This window comes from Sceloporus undulatus, chromosome 1, assembly GCF_019175285.1.
Source record: "Sceloporus undulatus isolate JIND9_A2432 ecotype Alabama chromosome 1, SceUnd_v1.1, whole genome shotgun sequence".
NCBI classification, from domain to species: domain Eukaryota; kingdom Metazoa; phylum Chordata; class Lepidosauria; order Squamata; family Phrynosomatidae; genus Sceloporus; species Sceloporus undulatus.
The window spans coordinates 363,227,090-363,243,048 of NC_056522.1; the positions used below are offsets into that span (position 1 = coordinate 363,227,090).

General features: G+C 40.5%; 1 protein-coding gene across 2 annotated transcripts in view; it reads left to right on the plus strand.

The window, feature by feature from the left end:
* LBHD2 (LBH domain containing 2) overlaps positions 1-15,959 on the plus strand; it is an 80,082-nt gene that overhangs the window by 29,328 nt on the left and 34,795 nt on the right. The window contains exon 2 of one of the 2 annotated variants that reach the window (XM_042441767.1): positions 11,957-12,063. The exons of the other annotated variant lie outside the window; for it this stretch is intronic. The gene's annotated coding sequence lies outside the window, so the exon portion shown is untranslated. The remainder of the gene's footprint in view (positions 1-11,956; positions 12,064-15,959) is intronic. 2 annotated transcript variants of the gene reach the window in all.

A 15,959-nucleotide genomic window follows, 5' to 3' on the forward strand; every position in this document is an offset into this window, starting at 1 on the left:
GAATTTTGGTTCCAACAAAAGGCAGCCAAGTGCCTCTGAAAAGCTCACGGGTAGGATCTGAATACAACAGTTGCCTGTTTTGTAGTACTCAGGGGCAAACTGCCCTTGAATGCTGGGGTTTGTTGGTTAATAGACATTGATGTACTTATCTTCTGTGAATTTATTGAGTCCAGTTACTTTCAACTATGGGCCCTTTGATTTTATTGAACTGCACACACACCGTATCCCCAAGCTTCATGTCCAAAGGTCAAAGATGATGAAAATTCTAGTCTAACACCATTGGCTCTTGAAATCCATGTAAGCTAGTAGAGAGCAAGGAGATAGTGACTGCGGTATGATTTCTGATAGTCTTGGCCATAGTTTTTAGATTTACTTAATGTCACTCTTGTCATCTTAGCGTAATAGCAAAGTATATTATTCATCATATGTTAATGAAAATACAGGTGCAAGTGTGTAAAATATATTGTCAGGAAAAAGCCACATGGGATATATAGTCACAAGAAATATAATATGTATATGAATGTATTTGAAAGTAACATGACACAGCAAAAGTTATTGAATTGTCACACAGGTGTTGTAAGTAATGTAATTAGAAGGTCCTGAAAGCCAAGGACATATGAGGCAATGACAAAGTGAAAAGATGCAAATTGATATCACCTGAGAGTCATTGAGTGGACAGTAATGTATGATGCAATGTGAGGGCTAGATTGAGCCAAGTATGGTATGTCAATCATAATGTATGTACACGCCCAGGAGGTGGCAACTGTATAATGAATAGAGAGACAAATGTCTATATAAGCAATAATGTATGGCAATACTTTTTGTGGGTATAGAGGAGTATAGTAGTGTGGGTATAGAGGAGTATAGTAGTGTGGGTATTGAGGAGTATAGTAGTGTGAGTTTTGTGAGTAGTGAATTGTTTTGTGCATAGTGTATATAGTAGAATAAAAGTAGATCTTTTATATAAGAAGACTACTGTGTTGACTGGTGTCTTGAGAGCTGAACAAGAACCAGCAGACTGCAGAGAAGATTGGAAGACATCTTCAGCCAATTCTCAGAGCTACTGGTCAAACTGGTTGTTCTTCCGCTGACCAGGGTGGTGAGAGTGAAAGCCAGGAGAAGAGCTGCAACTCCCATCATCCCTAACATATATTTCACCATTTGATTGTTTATATGGCAGAAATGAAGGCACTGTAACCATTTCAGCTGACTGGGCTGCACAGTAGGTATGTGCAAGTGTATGTGTGTGTGTGTGAGAGAGAGAGCATCTGTAAATGATTTGGCATGACTTAATGTTGTTGGTTCTTTTTTTAAAAATCAACACAAGAATTTTATATCACCTATAGCTGCATAAAATGGTTATGGTTATAATAATTGGTTTTATTTAAGATGCCACAAGGCACATTATAAAATGTTTGCTGTGGTAACATGTCCACCTCTCTAGAACAAAACATCAGAAGTTAGGACATCCATGAGACCTCACAAACCACGTGAAGAACAGCTGTGGTGGAGTCATTTCTGATATGAGACTGGGGATGACATGATGGCACTGAATGAGGGATGAAGAATTGTCACAGTGTAGGAGCAGGTCATGGTCATGATGAAAAACCATGGGGAGGCAAGGGAGAACAATTGATGGAACTGGGGTAATTGTGAAGAAGGACCATAGAAATCAGATTTCTAGATGGAAGATCTTAGGACTGTTGATCAAGCATACAGTGGAGTAGGGTTTTTTTTATGGAAACAAATGCAGTGGTCTGGATACAAGCCTGCTGTTCCACAGAAGGATGGTCTTCTGTTAATGAAAGCAAGTTTAATCCACTTCCAGTATGTGAACTTGAAATCTGCTTCCATATTAGGAAAGTGGCAAGGAGATTGTCACCAATGTATCCTGTTCAGAGGGCTCTTCATTATTTATTATTATTATTAACCTTTATTTATGAAGCGCTGTAAATTTACACAGCGCTGTACATACAATCTTTTTAGTTAGACGGTTCCCTGCCCTCGGGCTTACAATCTAAAAAGACATGACACAGAAGGAGAAGGGAGTGGTGGAGGGAAAGGGTAAGAGGTCCAGCAGTTCCTCTCTACCTCCAAGGCCTGGACCAAGGCAGATGGACTGGAGGGAGGGCTTGGCTTCATAATGGATGGTTAATCATCTTCCAGGGAAAATACATACTCTCAAGTAGGATAATGCATATACAGTACATAGCAATACAGGAAATGGTTTTGGGGGCATGAGATGGAGAGGGAATTGGCAAAAAATTGCCTCTGTTTCTGTCCACAGTAGGACTCACTTTGCAACACTGGATCAAACTAGTGGGATGAAATCAATGGAACAAATCAGTCATTACTAACAGTTATTTCAGTGGCTCTCCTACAAGCAGGACTAAAACAGGTTTGATTTAGCCCAGCATTTTTAATGCAAACTTTGCAATTTACCATCCACACATATAAGTCAGACCCGACATCAGTTCTTAGTTACTGCCCTTTTCTCATGTTTAAAGCAGGATTGTACTATCAGCATAGGGTTAAAAAAACACCTGTAATTGTTTAATTGTGAAAGACAAACCTTGTATTCTTATGCTGTTATGCAGTGAGAGATTAGTAGATCCATACCATATTAGGATGGTTTGAAATGTGCAAGATACTATTTCCCTATACTCTCCAGGGAATGTCACTGAATCCGAAATCAGCTATGAGTTTGACATATGTCACAGAAGTATCTATATTTACAAGGCGCATAGCACAATGCCTCCTCTGTTTTCTCTATAGTGGAAAAAATATGAATGTTGCATTTTAAATGATTTTTTCAAACCCTGGAAGGTTTGTAGATCGTTGTGGAAATAAGTGTTATTTATTTATTTATTTATTTATTTAAAGGCTGCACATACTCTAGAAAGAGCAGCCTCCCACTCCGTTTTCACTCTCCAGAGCCACATGCTGTGTTTCATTCGGAGATGTCTGAATCTTCACATCAATAAGTCGCTTTATCTCATTGCCTTTGGAGAGAAATCGACATCCTTGTAACTGATGCATACACCTCAGAAGAGGAAGGCAGCTCCAGCCCTGTGGAGCAGTGGAGAACTCGAGTACAGCGTGGGTGGGAAGAGGCAAGAGCAGCTTCTGGAAAGAGCACAGAATGGAACTCTCTAATTTGCAGTTTCTGACATGTCTCGCTTTCCTCAGTTGCTTAGGAGAAGCAGGGCGGGAGAAATTGGTTTCTAAAGAGGAGTGGGTGGTTTTAAACAGGATCCTCACACACATGTGAATTTCTCTTTGGTTGGTTGTGTTTGAAAAATAATTTGTACATTTTGTATTATACCACCCTTGATTTTGTTTAATTCTCGAGGTCAGGGCCAGGGGACCATTTGTTTCTGTCAAGGGTCACACTCCCAGGAGGGGGGGGGGAAGGTAATTTTTTGTGTTTGTGTCGGGAAGGGCTGAAGCTAGAAGGAGGTTGGATGGCCCTTGTGGTGGCTTCTAACTTCATACCCTCCAACATTTGACAGATGAACATGTGTGGCCAAACATCAGAATGTGGGCAAGATGGCAACAGTTATTAATGAGCTAGGAATGACTGCAGCAGCTTGATTTTGCCTGTGCCTATGCAGAAGGGCAAGATTTTACTCCCTTCTCTCCGTTTGGATGTACTTGGTGTCCCGTATACAAAATGGCAAAATCAAGGTTTGCTTTTTGGAATATACAGTGAATTCTTGGTATCTGCTGGGGTTTGATTCCAGGATTTCCTGTGGATACCAAAATTCATGGATATTCAAATCCCATTAAATACAATGGCATAGTAAAATGGTGTTCCTTATATAAAATGGCAAAATCGAGGTTTGCTTTTTGGTATTTTGTGTTTTTTTGGGGGGGATACTTTCTTCTTTTTGTTAATAAATACCTTTTATTTTAAATTAGAAAGTCTCAAACAATATTTCTTTCTTAACATTACAATAAAGGAAAGAGTTTAAAAAGAAAGATGTTAACGGGGAAGGGCAAGATTTTACTCCCTTCTCTCCACTCCTGCTTGCTGAGTGAACTGACTGAACACGTTGTTGTTTTTTTACCAGAACGATGCAAATATCCTCACTCGTGCATTCCGGTTTTGTTATTCATAATTTGAAATGGCATCAGTCTGCATCTCTTCAGGATTTGGCTGTGGAAAGGGGTTGTCTCCTGTTGCCAGTCCTGACAACCCAAAAGTAAAAAAGCTGTCATTTTTCTCTGCTTTGCCATTTGGATTAACTACGCATTATTTTACTTGGGCAGTCCCTAGTGTGATAAACTACCTGAATTTGCAAGTTTTGTTTAAATTCAAATGTAGTTTAAATCACGTTTAACTCCCATTTTCCCGCGGGATCTGCCCTAGTGTGATAAACTCAGTTGTCTCTGCCACCAGCTTTGCCTTTCTTTCTGCCACTTCTTTCTATCTCTTTCTGCTGCCCCTAAGCATACTGCCAAATGAGGGACAGTTTGACTTTTCCAAAGGTTTGCATTGATCAGTTGTAGAGGACTTTTGAAATTAGACTTGAGCAATAGCAGTTTGAGGACCATATTTTGTCTGCCCTTGCCTTAAAATCACTTACAGTCTACCCAATTATTTCTCCTGAAAGTACAACCACAGAGAAATGTTGCACGGTATATAAGAGTTGCCATACTGGCTCAGAACGATGCCAGATTAGTTCAGGGCAGGGTGACAAGATGTCATAACTGCAAAGGCAGACAAGGCACTGCAAAATGGAGGACAATCAAGAGAAATGGGGGACATTACAAAACAAAAGCTTAAGAAAAACTCCAATAAAGATGAATTCAAGCTTTTTGTCATTTTGACTAGGAGCCACTGATAAATTTATCTGCCATACATTTGTCTACTTGTAAAACCATCAAAGGTTTGGGTGGTTGCCCTTGCCTAAAAAAAACCCTATGAAATTCATGGGGATCACTGTGGAGCTTATCACTCAGAGCCTTACCGTGGGCAAAACGTTCCTGGAGCGTTCCTGAAACACGAAGGTGTGATAGCGTGCCAAGCTTCTAAAACGTCATTGAGGCATCCCACTTCTCTCCCATCAACAAAGCGTTCACGGAACAGCCATTTTTTGACTAATGGAAGATCCCATTATTCAAAAAATGGCTGCTCATTGACGGGAGAGAAGCAGGACATCTCAGTGATGTTTTAGAAATGTGATGCACTATCATACCTTTGTGCTTTAGGAACCTTTTGCCAATGTTTTAACAATGGGAAGTGCCTCCGATATGCAGATATACTTCTCTGTACTACATCAGATAATCCCCAACTTGTGACTCAACAATTGACTTGAAGGCACACACATCAACACTACATCTTGCATTATCAGAAGAACTGCTCCCTTTCATTTCTTCTGATTCCCTCACCATTTAAAGTGGGAGGGAAGTGAGAGAAAAAGTGTGTAGAGGAAGATTCTATCAGCACCTTTGAGACTAACTTATTTATTATTGTGTGTATGTGAATGTGCCTTCAAGTAGTTTGTCGGTTTGTGGCGACCCCATGAATTTAATAGAGTTTTCGTAGGCAAGCAAAACTCAGAGGTGGTTTGCCAGCTCCTTTCTCTAAATTATGGGCTTCAGTACTTGCTACTAATTGGTGGTTTCCCATCCAGGAACTAACCAGGGCCAACCCTGCTTAGCTTCTGAGATCAGGCAGGATCTGGTGCCTTTATGATTTCATGAACTAAATGTACATGCACCTGAAAGTGCGGATTGATATGCATGAAAGCTCATGCTAAAATAAACCAGGCAATTTCAAGGTGCTGATAGTTCCCCCTCCTCCTCCTTTTCTCTCTCGCACCCTTTTTGTGCCAAAATAGATTAGCACAGATATCTCTTTCAAATTACATACCCTCACTATATAATGCATAATGTTATACAGTGGGCCCTTAGTATCCTCTGCGGTTTGATTCCAGGACACACATACACACACGCGGATACCAAAATGTGTGAATGCTCAAGTCCCGTTATATATTAATGGCACAGTAAAATAGTACACCTTATATAAAAATGCAAAATCAAGGTTTGCTTTTTGGAATATAGTTTTTTAAAAAACATCCTCAAGCAGTGGATGGATGCAGAATTCGTGGATAGGGAAGGCTGACTGTAGTATTAGGAGACAGAGAGAAAAACCTTTTCCTCGACTCTTTCTCCACAACATGGAATATTTTGCCTATTTTCTAAGCTAAAATAGGAATCTGCCTTCTGCAAAGGCTCATGTACATTGGTTAAAATACTCTGGGCTACTCCTGGACTATTCTTTCACTGAAATGATTATTAAAGTGTTATGCTAATGTTTCCATATGTTACATGGAGAAATTATTAGCTTCAGGCATTTGAGGTGTGAGTCACATTCTTGTCATAAAATCATTATTCCTAAAGTCAAGCAAAGCAAATCAAGTAATTTTTCCATTCACAGTAATATGTGACAGGTTGGATATTGAGGAAATGTACTTTGTTGTAGAATATAAAAGGCTGTTTAATACATACCTTCAATTGCCTGTTGGCTTTGCCTAGCATGTCATAAAACTATGGAATGTGCTGCCACATGATATACTGCTCTGTACCACATTAGATAGCTTTCAAAATGAATAAAACAAATTCATGAGAGAATAAGGCTACCAGTGGCTATTAGCTATAATGACTGTATATTGCTTCCAAGCACTATGCTGGGGAGGAAGAACAAGAGATGTGTTGAGTACTAGTTTGCTGGAAATGTGGGGTATTAGTTATGATGACAGTGATAGAGAGTACTGTCTTCATTCTCTGCTTATGAGCTTCCTAATGGAACCAGTCTGTCCTCCAAGAAATAGGAAATTGGGCTAGAAGGATCATTGATTTGGTCCAGCAGGCTTCTCCTCAATGTTCAGAAAGCAAAGTGAAATTGGAACTCCAGGTTGCAGCTGGTTGTTTGGAACAGGTGACTAGTGGGAGCCAGCATGGGTTTGTCAAGAACAAAGCCCGCCAAACTAACAGTATATCTTTTTTTTTAAATGGGTCACTAATTTAGTAGATGGTGGGAATATTGTGGATGTAATTTATCTGGATTTCAGCAAAACACCTGTGGAATAATCTTTCCATAGGTGGCTAGTTTGACTGAAAGAAAACTTGGACCTCACATAGACCTGAGGTGGGTACTTGAACCCACAAACATCAGCACTAGACTGAATTCAAAAGGGCCTTGACAAACTAGAAAACTGGGCTGAAATTAATAAAATGGAAATAGAACCAAATGCAAAATTCTACATTTAGGCCACCAAAGCTAAATTTACAAGTATAGGTTGAGGGATACCTGGCTGAGCAATACTAAATGTAAAAATGGCCTTGGGGTTATTGTTGATCACAGGTTGAACATGAGCCAGCAGTGTGATGCTGCAGTAAAGAGCACAAATGCTATCTTAGCCTGCATTAACAGAACTGTAGTTTTGTAGTCAAGGAAAGCAATAGTCCCACTATGTTCTGCACTGATCAGGCCTTATCTGGAGTAATGTGTTCAGCTTTGAGCACCTCCTTTTAAAAAGGATTTAGACAACTTGGTGCAAGTTCAGAGATGGGCAAGGCTAAATGCTATAGAATCCTGTGATTTTTAGTTTTGTGAGGCACCAGCACTCTTTGGCAGAGAAAGCTAAAGAACTTGTAAAACTGCAAATTGCAGGATTTCATAGGGTGGGGCTATACGACTTAAAGTGGTGTCAAACTACATTATTTCTGCAGTGCAGATTAGACGTAAAACAGTTTTTCACATAATGTTCCTTACCAGTTATCAGATCAAATCTTTTTTATTGCTGAACAATGATAATATTCGGGGGTTGACCACTATAACTAAAATAAAGCAGACAGCCAGGATAGAAGGGAACCTGTGTTAAACCACAGGGATTTAATCTTGTGCATTATTTAGTCTCATTCAGATAGATTATTCCATATATAATGGTTTGTAACCGCTAATCTTTTTCCCCTCAAAGAGTGATGTGCAGTAGACTGGGTCAACCAGAATTTTAATAGATGTTGATATCATAAGCAGAGTTTTAGAGGGCAGAGAGTTGCTGCTGTGCTTCTTCCCAACACATCCTTATCACTCACAGAATATTTTGTCTCACCCCATTTTCACAATAAATGTGAGGAAATTGAAATGGGAGATGAATTTCATAAGGAGAAAGGATGTCATAGTCTTTGATTTGATAATTAGAGATGAGAATGAAATTGCTTAAAGCTTTCAACTGAAATCCTGGAATGGATGTGTGTGTGTTAGAAGGAACAGGTTTAATGCTGGCATAAAAATGCAGAGTTAATTGCCTTGCACCAGAACAACCCCAAAATTGCCTGTGTGTACTCTCTAATTGTAATAGCCCCCGGGGCTGGTCAGAGAAAGCATGTTGGAAGACAAGGGACAATTTTAACTAATCACTTTTTTTGAATGAAATCAGTGTGTAGTTAATCTACTATTATAAATTCTGGCAGGAAGGCTTCCTAAACAAGAAGGTTTGTTTAATTGTTTGGGCTGGGATCCAAACCACCGGAGGGCATGCAGCGCACATACTGCTGCCATTCACTTGGGTGAAAATGCCTTTTTCATGTCTGAGGAAATAGCTGTGTCTGGCATAAAAATATTTCTTGCAATGATTGCTTGAACAGGGGTGGTGGTGGTGAGGAATAAATGTGAACTGTACTCAAATGTTTACTGGCTTTCATAACTGTGATTTCTCATATGCTTCTGCTAACACAGACATTCCAACATAACAGAACTGTATGTATTCCATATAAGAGCCAGTGTGGTGTGGTGGTTTGCGAATTGGACTAGGACTTTGGAGACCAGTGTTTGAATCCCTGCTCAACCATGAAAGCCCCCTTGGGCAAGTCACAGAAGAAGGCAAAGGCAAAGTCCTTCTGAAAAATCTTGCCAAGAACACCCTGAGACAGGATCACCATAAGTTGGAAACAACATGAAGGCACACAACAACAACAACAAAATATATTTCATATTTGTATTAAGGAGAAAGCAAGGTAAAATAAGATACGTTCTCCCTCCTGAGGTAGGAAGAATTAATTTGGCAGCTGTGCAAGTAGGATGCCAGCTATACAAGATGAAGATGAAGAGGTGATATGATAGCTTTGTTTAAATATTTGAAGGGATGTCATATTGAGGAGGGAGCAAGCTTGTTTTCTGCTGCTCCAGAGAATAGGACCCAGAACAATCCATGCAAACTACAGGAAAAGATTCCATCTCAACATTAGGAAGAACTTCCTGAAAGGAAGCGCTGTTGGACAGTGGCACACACTCCCTCGGAGAGTGGTGGAATCTCCTTCTTTGGAAGATTTTAAGCAGCGACTGGATGTCCATGTGTTAGGAGTGCTTTCATTGTGTGTTTCTGCATGGCAGGTGGTTGCGACTGGATGGCCCTTGAGGTCTCTTCCAGCTCTGTGATTCTAAGGAGCCTGGGTGGCACAGTGGCACAGCCATAACATTGTAAGTTCAGTTCTAGAGGAGGGCTTCAAAGTCCATTCAGCCTTCCGTCATTTCATAGGTTGGTAAAATGAGTACCCAGCTTGTTGGGGGCAATTAGCTTAGGGAGTGATAGTTCAGTATAAGTGGTAGAGAAATGTATTTGCTATTGCTGTGATTCTATGGTTCTAAGGAGTAGTGGAGGTGAATACTGTGGCCTTTCTGTGTAGTGTGTGTGTGTATTGGTCTATTTGGTTGAGCTTCTTGGTTTGGTTTTGTATCTGCAAGTGTTATATAACATTTGCCCTTTAGTACAGTTTTCTTTGTGTGTTTTTCATCTGTAATCTTTGTTTTTTAGTTTACTTGGAGCTTACAACACTCTTTTTATATCAACATCACATCATCCATCCTATATAGTCAATGAATCATCTCTCTTGTCATTAGGGTTCTGCAATTCCATTCACCATGCTGGTGTGATGACAGAAACCTTGCCCTTCCCTACCAGCATGGAGGTCAGGAGAGGACAGATATCATCCTCCTATCATGATGTTCTCTGTAGCCCTCCTTACTTGTTCATGCTTCATGCTGCAGAAGAAAGGATGGAACATTTTGTTTTGGTGCCAAATACTATTGGTGCTTCAAGCAGCTCTTTCCCCCAAATCAGATGCAAGCAGGAATCCTGTAGGGTAAAAAATGGTTTCTCTCAGAGACTGTGTAAGTGTGGTCCCAAGTGCAGTCAGTCCTTCTGCAAATATCTCTTTTCTCCTTTGACTTGTTGGGTGGTAAGCTCACTGACCATTGTATAATGGGTTAACTCAAGACTGTGGCACTCAAGGTACAGTTCTTTGTGCGTGTAAGATTTTGGCCCAAACTATTCTTCACCACCAATATAATGGAAGGAAGCATTAACCTTCCTCTAGTCCCAAACACCAGTGTCTCTCCACTAGGTAAGTACATGTACAGGGCTTTGGAATTGAAATACGGAGATGGGGAGGGTCACAAATCTTCTTGGTCACAAATACAAGTACAGTCAGCCCTTCACGTTTGTGGTTTTGACTTTTGCGGATTTGATTATTTGTGGTTTTGATTAATATGTTTTCTCTAGGAATCTCTAGGTCCACCAGCAAAATTCTACTGGAGATTAACCATACAGTTGTGCTGGAGAAACCAGAAGGTCCTAGAGAAAACACTTCTCTAGGCATTTGTAGGTCCTCCATCATGATTCTATGATCTGCCTCTGGCAGATGTTCACCATAGTGTTGCACTGGAGGACTTGGAGAGTCCTAGAGAGGAGTTCTCTTAGGTAAAAAAAATATTGTGTTTTTTTATTTGTGGTTTTTCCACATTCATGGTGGTCCTTCACCCCTAATTCCAGCAAATGTGAATGGACCACTGTAATTGCTAACTGTCAATTAGCCTGTTAGCCCTGTTATGTCTCTTACACCCATGTGAAGAACAGTTGGCTGAACTGCAGGATAGTATACTCTTTCAGCCTCAGAGGAAGGCAATGCCAACCCCCTCTAAAGAAATTTGCCAAGAAAACTCCACGATAGGGTTGCCATAAGTCAGAAACAGCTTGAAGGCACACAACAACAATAATAACCCTTGGTTTAGATTACCACACATCACTCAGAGTTGCTCAGGATAAGACTTTGGAGAGATGAAGTAATGTTAGGTTTCCTTGTTATGAAAGGAGTGTCAAGGGAACCAACAGGCTTTGGGTGGGTTTAAGATCCTAATACCCCTAGTATTTTCACAGAAGAATCGAATTGCATTCTCCTTCCTCAGGAACAATGCATCACTCGAGGGGTGGGCCTCACCGGGTAACCCCCTAAGTTGGGGTGATACCACTGCTCCCCAAATGTTTGCCTTTTGACAGAAATGGGTTGTGGCATTCGCCCTTTAAAACCCTGGAGCTCTGCAGAAGAGGTCATGAATGGGACAAGGATCAGTGAGCAGAGAAAAGCCTCAGTTCTTTTGAACTAGTTCTTTTGAGAAAAATTTAAATTTTGCTTTAAAAACATCACATCTCACCAAATGTTCACTTTAACCACATGAAACTACATAAATGTAAATACATTTAGTCTGTGCTTCTGATATGGTAATTTAAAGGTACAACTTTAAATTTGCTAGTTATTTATGCCATATTACATTCAGTTATATACTGTATAAGGGAATTAGGATTTTAGAGTAACATTAGCGCATTAGTACAAAATAGATCACTAAGGATTCTGTATGGTGTGGTATGGAAGGAGGTCAGTGGTAGAGGTGACACTAGGAGTTACTGCACCAGATGACATGAACGCCAGTGATGCCACAGCTCAGGAATCAGTGTTGGGTTTGTTATTTGGCACTAGAAATTGATGAGACTTCCGACACAGGACTTCCTTTGCTCTTTCTTCCTCTCTCTTTCTGTCAAGTTCATCATAACCACCCATCTTCCCACTGTTCTCTGTATCCTCTGATTCACTCCAATGTTGTCTCTTTCAGATACCTTGTGTGTTTGACGCAATTTGCCCAACACTTCCTCCCCAACACGAACATTGCCAGCAAGCACAGGTTTTTCTGGAGACAACAGCCATTCATGTGCTTAGAAGGTAAATGTGGTATTCATTATACCATCTTCTTTCCCTTATTTGTCCCAGCCAGGATGCTGCGGCTGGTATCATGTGCTCAGCCTCATCTTCCTGTTTTTGCTCAAAAGATCAAAAGAGTTGATATGTGTGCGCATTTTCATCTCAAATTCAGATTTTATGACCCCCTGAGAGGCTGCACTGCTCTCAAAGAGGATTTGCTCTCAGTTGCAATCCTAGATGCTGTATGTGGGAAAGAAAGAGTGCCCCCTGACTCAGCGGCAGAATGAACTCCAGGCATCCATGTCTGCTAGTCACAGATGGAGAAATGCTAAAAGTATCTCTGACAATTGCACTTCCAGAATGAATGCTACATATCTTGGTTGAAGGGATGCATCTAGAAGAAGAAGCAGAGTTGTTGTCATGATCATGTTCAACCTGGTAAAGAGAAGACTGAGGGGTGACATGATTGCACTCTTTAAAGGGCTATCACAGAGAGGAGGGAACAGATTTGTTCTCTGCTGCCATAGTGTGTAGAACTAGTTCTAATGGTTTTAAGTTACAAGAGGGTAGATTTTGATTTCACAGGAGAAGGTACTTCTTGATGGTTAAACTTGTTCAACAATGGAACAAATTACTTAAAGAGAAGTCTCTTTCTCTGGACATCTTCAAAAAGAAGCTAGGCAACTGCCTGGTGAAGAAGCTTTAGTGGATTTCGTGCACTGAGCAGGGAGTGGGATTGGACAATGGCCAATGGGATCCCTTCCAACTCTATGATTCCCATAGAGAATCGTCATACTTCTCATGTGTCAGCTTCTTTATGTAAACTTTTGTGCAAAGAAGCCTATTGGGCATACTGGAAACAAGTTATTGGGTTGTGTATTAATTGATAGCATACGATACATACCACTGTACCATATTGTGCCACCATATTACCCTCATCACCCCTGATCATGCCTGATTTTGGAAATGATGAGTGGGAACAGACTGGCAAGAATGAGTGGCTTGAAGCTGCCACCACTGAAGATAGATTGGGGCCATAGCAAACACATACTGCAGCCCCAATCTCCCTTGAACTTGACCCACTTAGGGGAGGAAAATATCTGCTCCTATTTGGGCTGGGAAAGAAGCACCTTTCCCAGCCCTGCTGCAGCCTCAGAGTGGCTTCAAGATGCTCCAGCAGCATGTGACATGTAAATGGCATGCCGTAGGAGTGTCTTGAAGCCACCCAGTTTGGGCAGCCGCCCAGCTTCCAAGTGGTTTGGGAGTGTGGAGCATGTAAATGCCACACACCCAAGATGCCCGAAAGGCATCTTTAATTCCCTTGGAGTGTAGTGGAGTCTCCTTCCTTAGAGGTCTTTAAACAGAGGCTGGATGGCCATCTGTTGGGTATGCTTTGATTGAGATTTCTTGCATGGCAGGGGGTTGGACTGGATGGTCCTTGTGGTCTCTTCCAACTCTTATTATTCTGTGATTCTATAAAAATCCTATGAAACTCTTGGGTTTGCCTTAAGTTGCCAGGCGACTGGAAGACACATGTGCATGCATGCACGCACAAAGATGAAAGTGGTCAAGAATCAGGGGCAGGTCTGTTATGCAAAAAAGATACGCCCCTTCCCCATTTCTGCCATCTGCAATATGATGTCATACTTGTAATTTTACTTTGAACTCTTTCTGAATAATAAGGGCAGAGGCTGCAATGATAAGGTTCATGGAAATTCATGGGGTCACCATAAATTGGCAGGCACATACACACACCCCATATGAAGCCACTTTACACAATTGGCCCATTTTACCCAGTACTGTCTATTCCAGCTAACAATTCCTCTCCAAGGATTCAGTCAGATGGTTTTCCACCAACCCAGCAATGTGAAATCCTTTTTAATGAGATGGTGCCAAGGACTGAAACTGAAACTAGCAATGCCAAAATCTGTCATTCATGGCATTGCTGAGAATCTCACCTGCATTTCCATCCTGTCTGTGTTCCATATCAGGCTCTGTGGAAATTGTTTTTTCTTCCTACATGGAAATTGGTGAATACTTTTCTGCATATTTTTCTCCCAAAGTGCACACATCTTTGTATTCATTATCCCTAATGTGCAAATTTTGGTACATGTTTTTCTTATTGACTCAAGCTTACCTTTACACATCTATTCTTGGCTAAAATGCTTTTGCAAGCACTGGAAATGTTTATATTTCCAAGGTAAGTTGTAGTTGGTTCCGTTATTAGTCTTGGGAAGTATAAAGGATGTGCAAACCCAACAAATTTCTCTTCCATCCCAAACTGGAAGCATTTGCGTACAAAGCATCACAGATGAAATAGGCATCCAAGCTTAATTAGGACAGCAAGAAAGAAAAAATGTCTCACAGATTCACTGGAAGAAGAACAATAAAGCTTTATGTAAACAACTCATCTGCAAAAGGAGAACTGGTTCCTTTGTTTGGTCAAATGTTCTTTATTGCCTTGCTTTCCATTGCTATGGCTACTGTTAGGCATTGGCAATAATTCCGTGAAGTCCATGTGAGAACCATTTAAAAAATGGTAATTGAAAAGAAGAAATGTTTTATTATGAAACAGCCATTAGAATCTAAACAAAATAAAAGGTACTAAAAGAAATGAAAACATCTCTAAGCAAAACTAAGCTTGCTTAGTTTCAACAAGATCAGGAGAAATTTGTACATTATTAAGCCATAAAATGGAGATTGGAATTTATCTTTGTGATTAATACAGACAGCATTTTTTCCTATTTGTTCTCATGTGTTCTTCCAAACCTGATGTCAGTGAAGATGGGGCAGAGAGACAGGTCCCTCCAAGGATCTTAAACCCCAGCAGGAGTGCCTCTAGGGGGGTGCGGGAATGCAGACTGCACCAGCTGGCACTCTAAGTGGGGGTGACACCACCGCTCCCCAAATGTCTGCCTTTTGGCAGAAACAAGCTGTGCTGTTCTCCTGCATCCCTTTAAAATGCTAAAGCTCAGCAGAGGAGATGTGAGTGGGGCAAGGCTCAGTGGGAAGAGAAAGGAGAGGCCTCAGCGGGTTTTTTAAATTTTAATTTTATATATATATATATATATATATATATACATCACATCTTACCAAATTTTCACTTTAACCACATGAAATGATGCACATTTAGGCTAGGTGTCTGATTTTATAATTTAAAGATATAATTTTAATGTTGCTAGTTGCTTATGTTGCATCTGTTGACTTTGCAGTATATTCAGTGATATATGGGAGTTATGATTTATGAGTGACATTAGTACAATTTTTTTAAAAATAAGGATTCTGTATGGTGCGGTATGAGAGGAGATCAGTGATGGGGGTGATGCCATGAGATACTACACTGGGTGTCACCAACCACTGAATACCAGACAGGTTCCACTAGGAAGATGTATTGTTCTTGCTAATTGCCATCAAGCCGATTTGGACTTATTCACCCCATGAATGAGAGACCTCCAAGGCAACAATAACAGTAATACTAAATGCATCTGAGGAAGTAGACTTAAGACTACGAAAGTTTATGTTGCTAACCTTTTTCTTTCAGTTAGTCTCAAAGATGCTACAAGATCTCTCCACATACTGATTCTGCAGACTAATACAGCTATATCTTTGAATTCCAGCAATAATGTTGTTATTAAGAGCCTTGCTAAGAGTCTTGCAAACTCAGAGCTGTGCTTTTCTTGATGGAGTCTATTTTATCTATAATGTGGCCTTCCTCTTTTTCTACTGCCTTCAGTTTTACCAAGCATTGTTGTCTGTTCTATTGAGTCATCTCATCTCAGTCTTTGAAATAATCTGGTCTCAGGTTGTGTAAGACTTTATGGTCTTAACTAGCCCTTTAATTCATGCCTGGAAATAGACCGATTGTCAGTGAAGCTGTTGCAATAAGGGAGAAACATACTCTGTGACTAGTGAGCAGC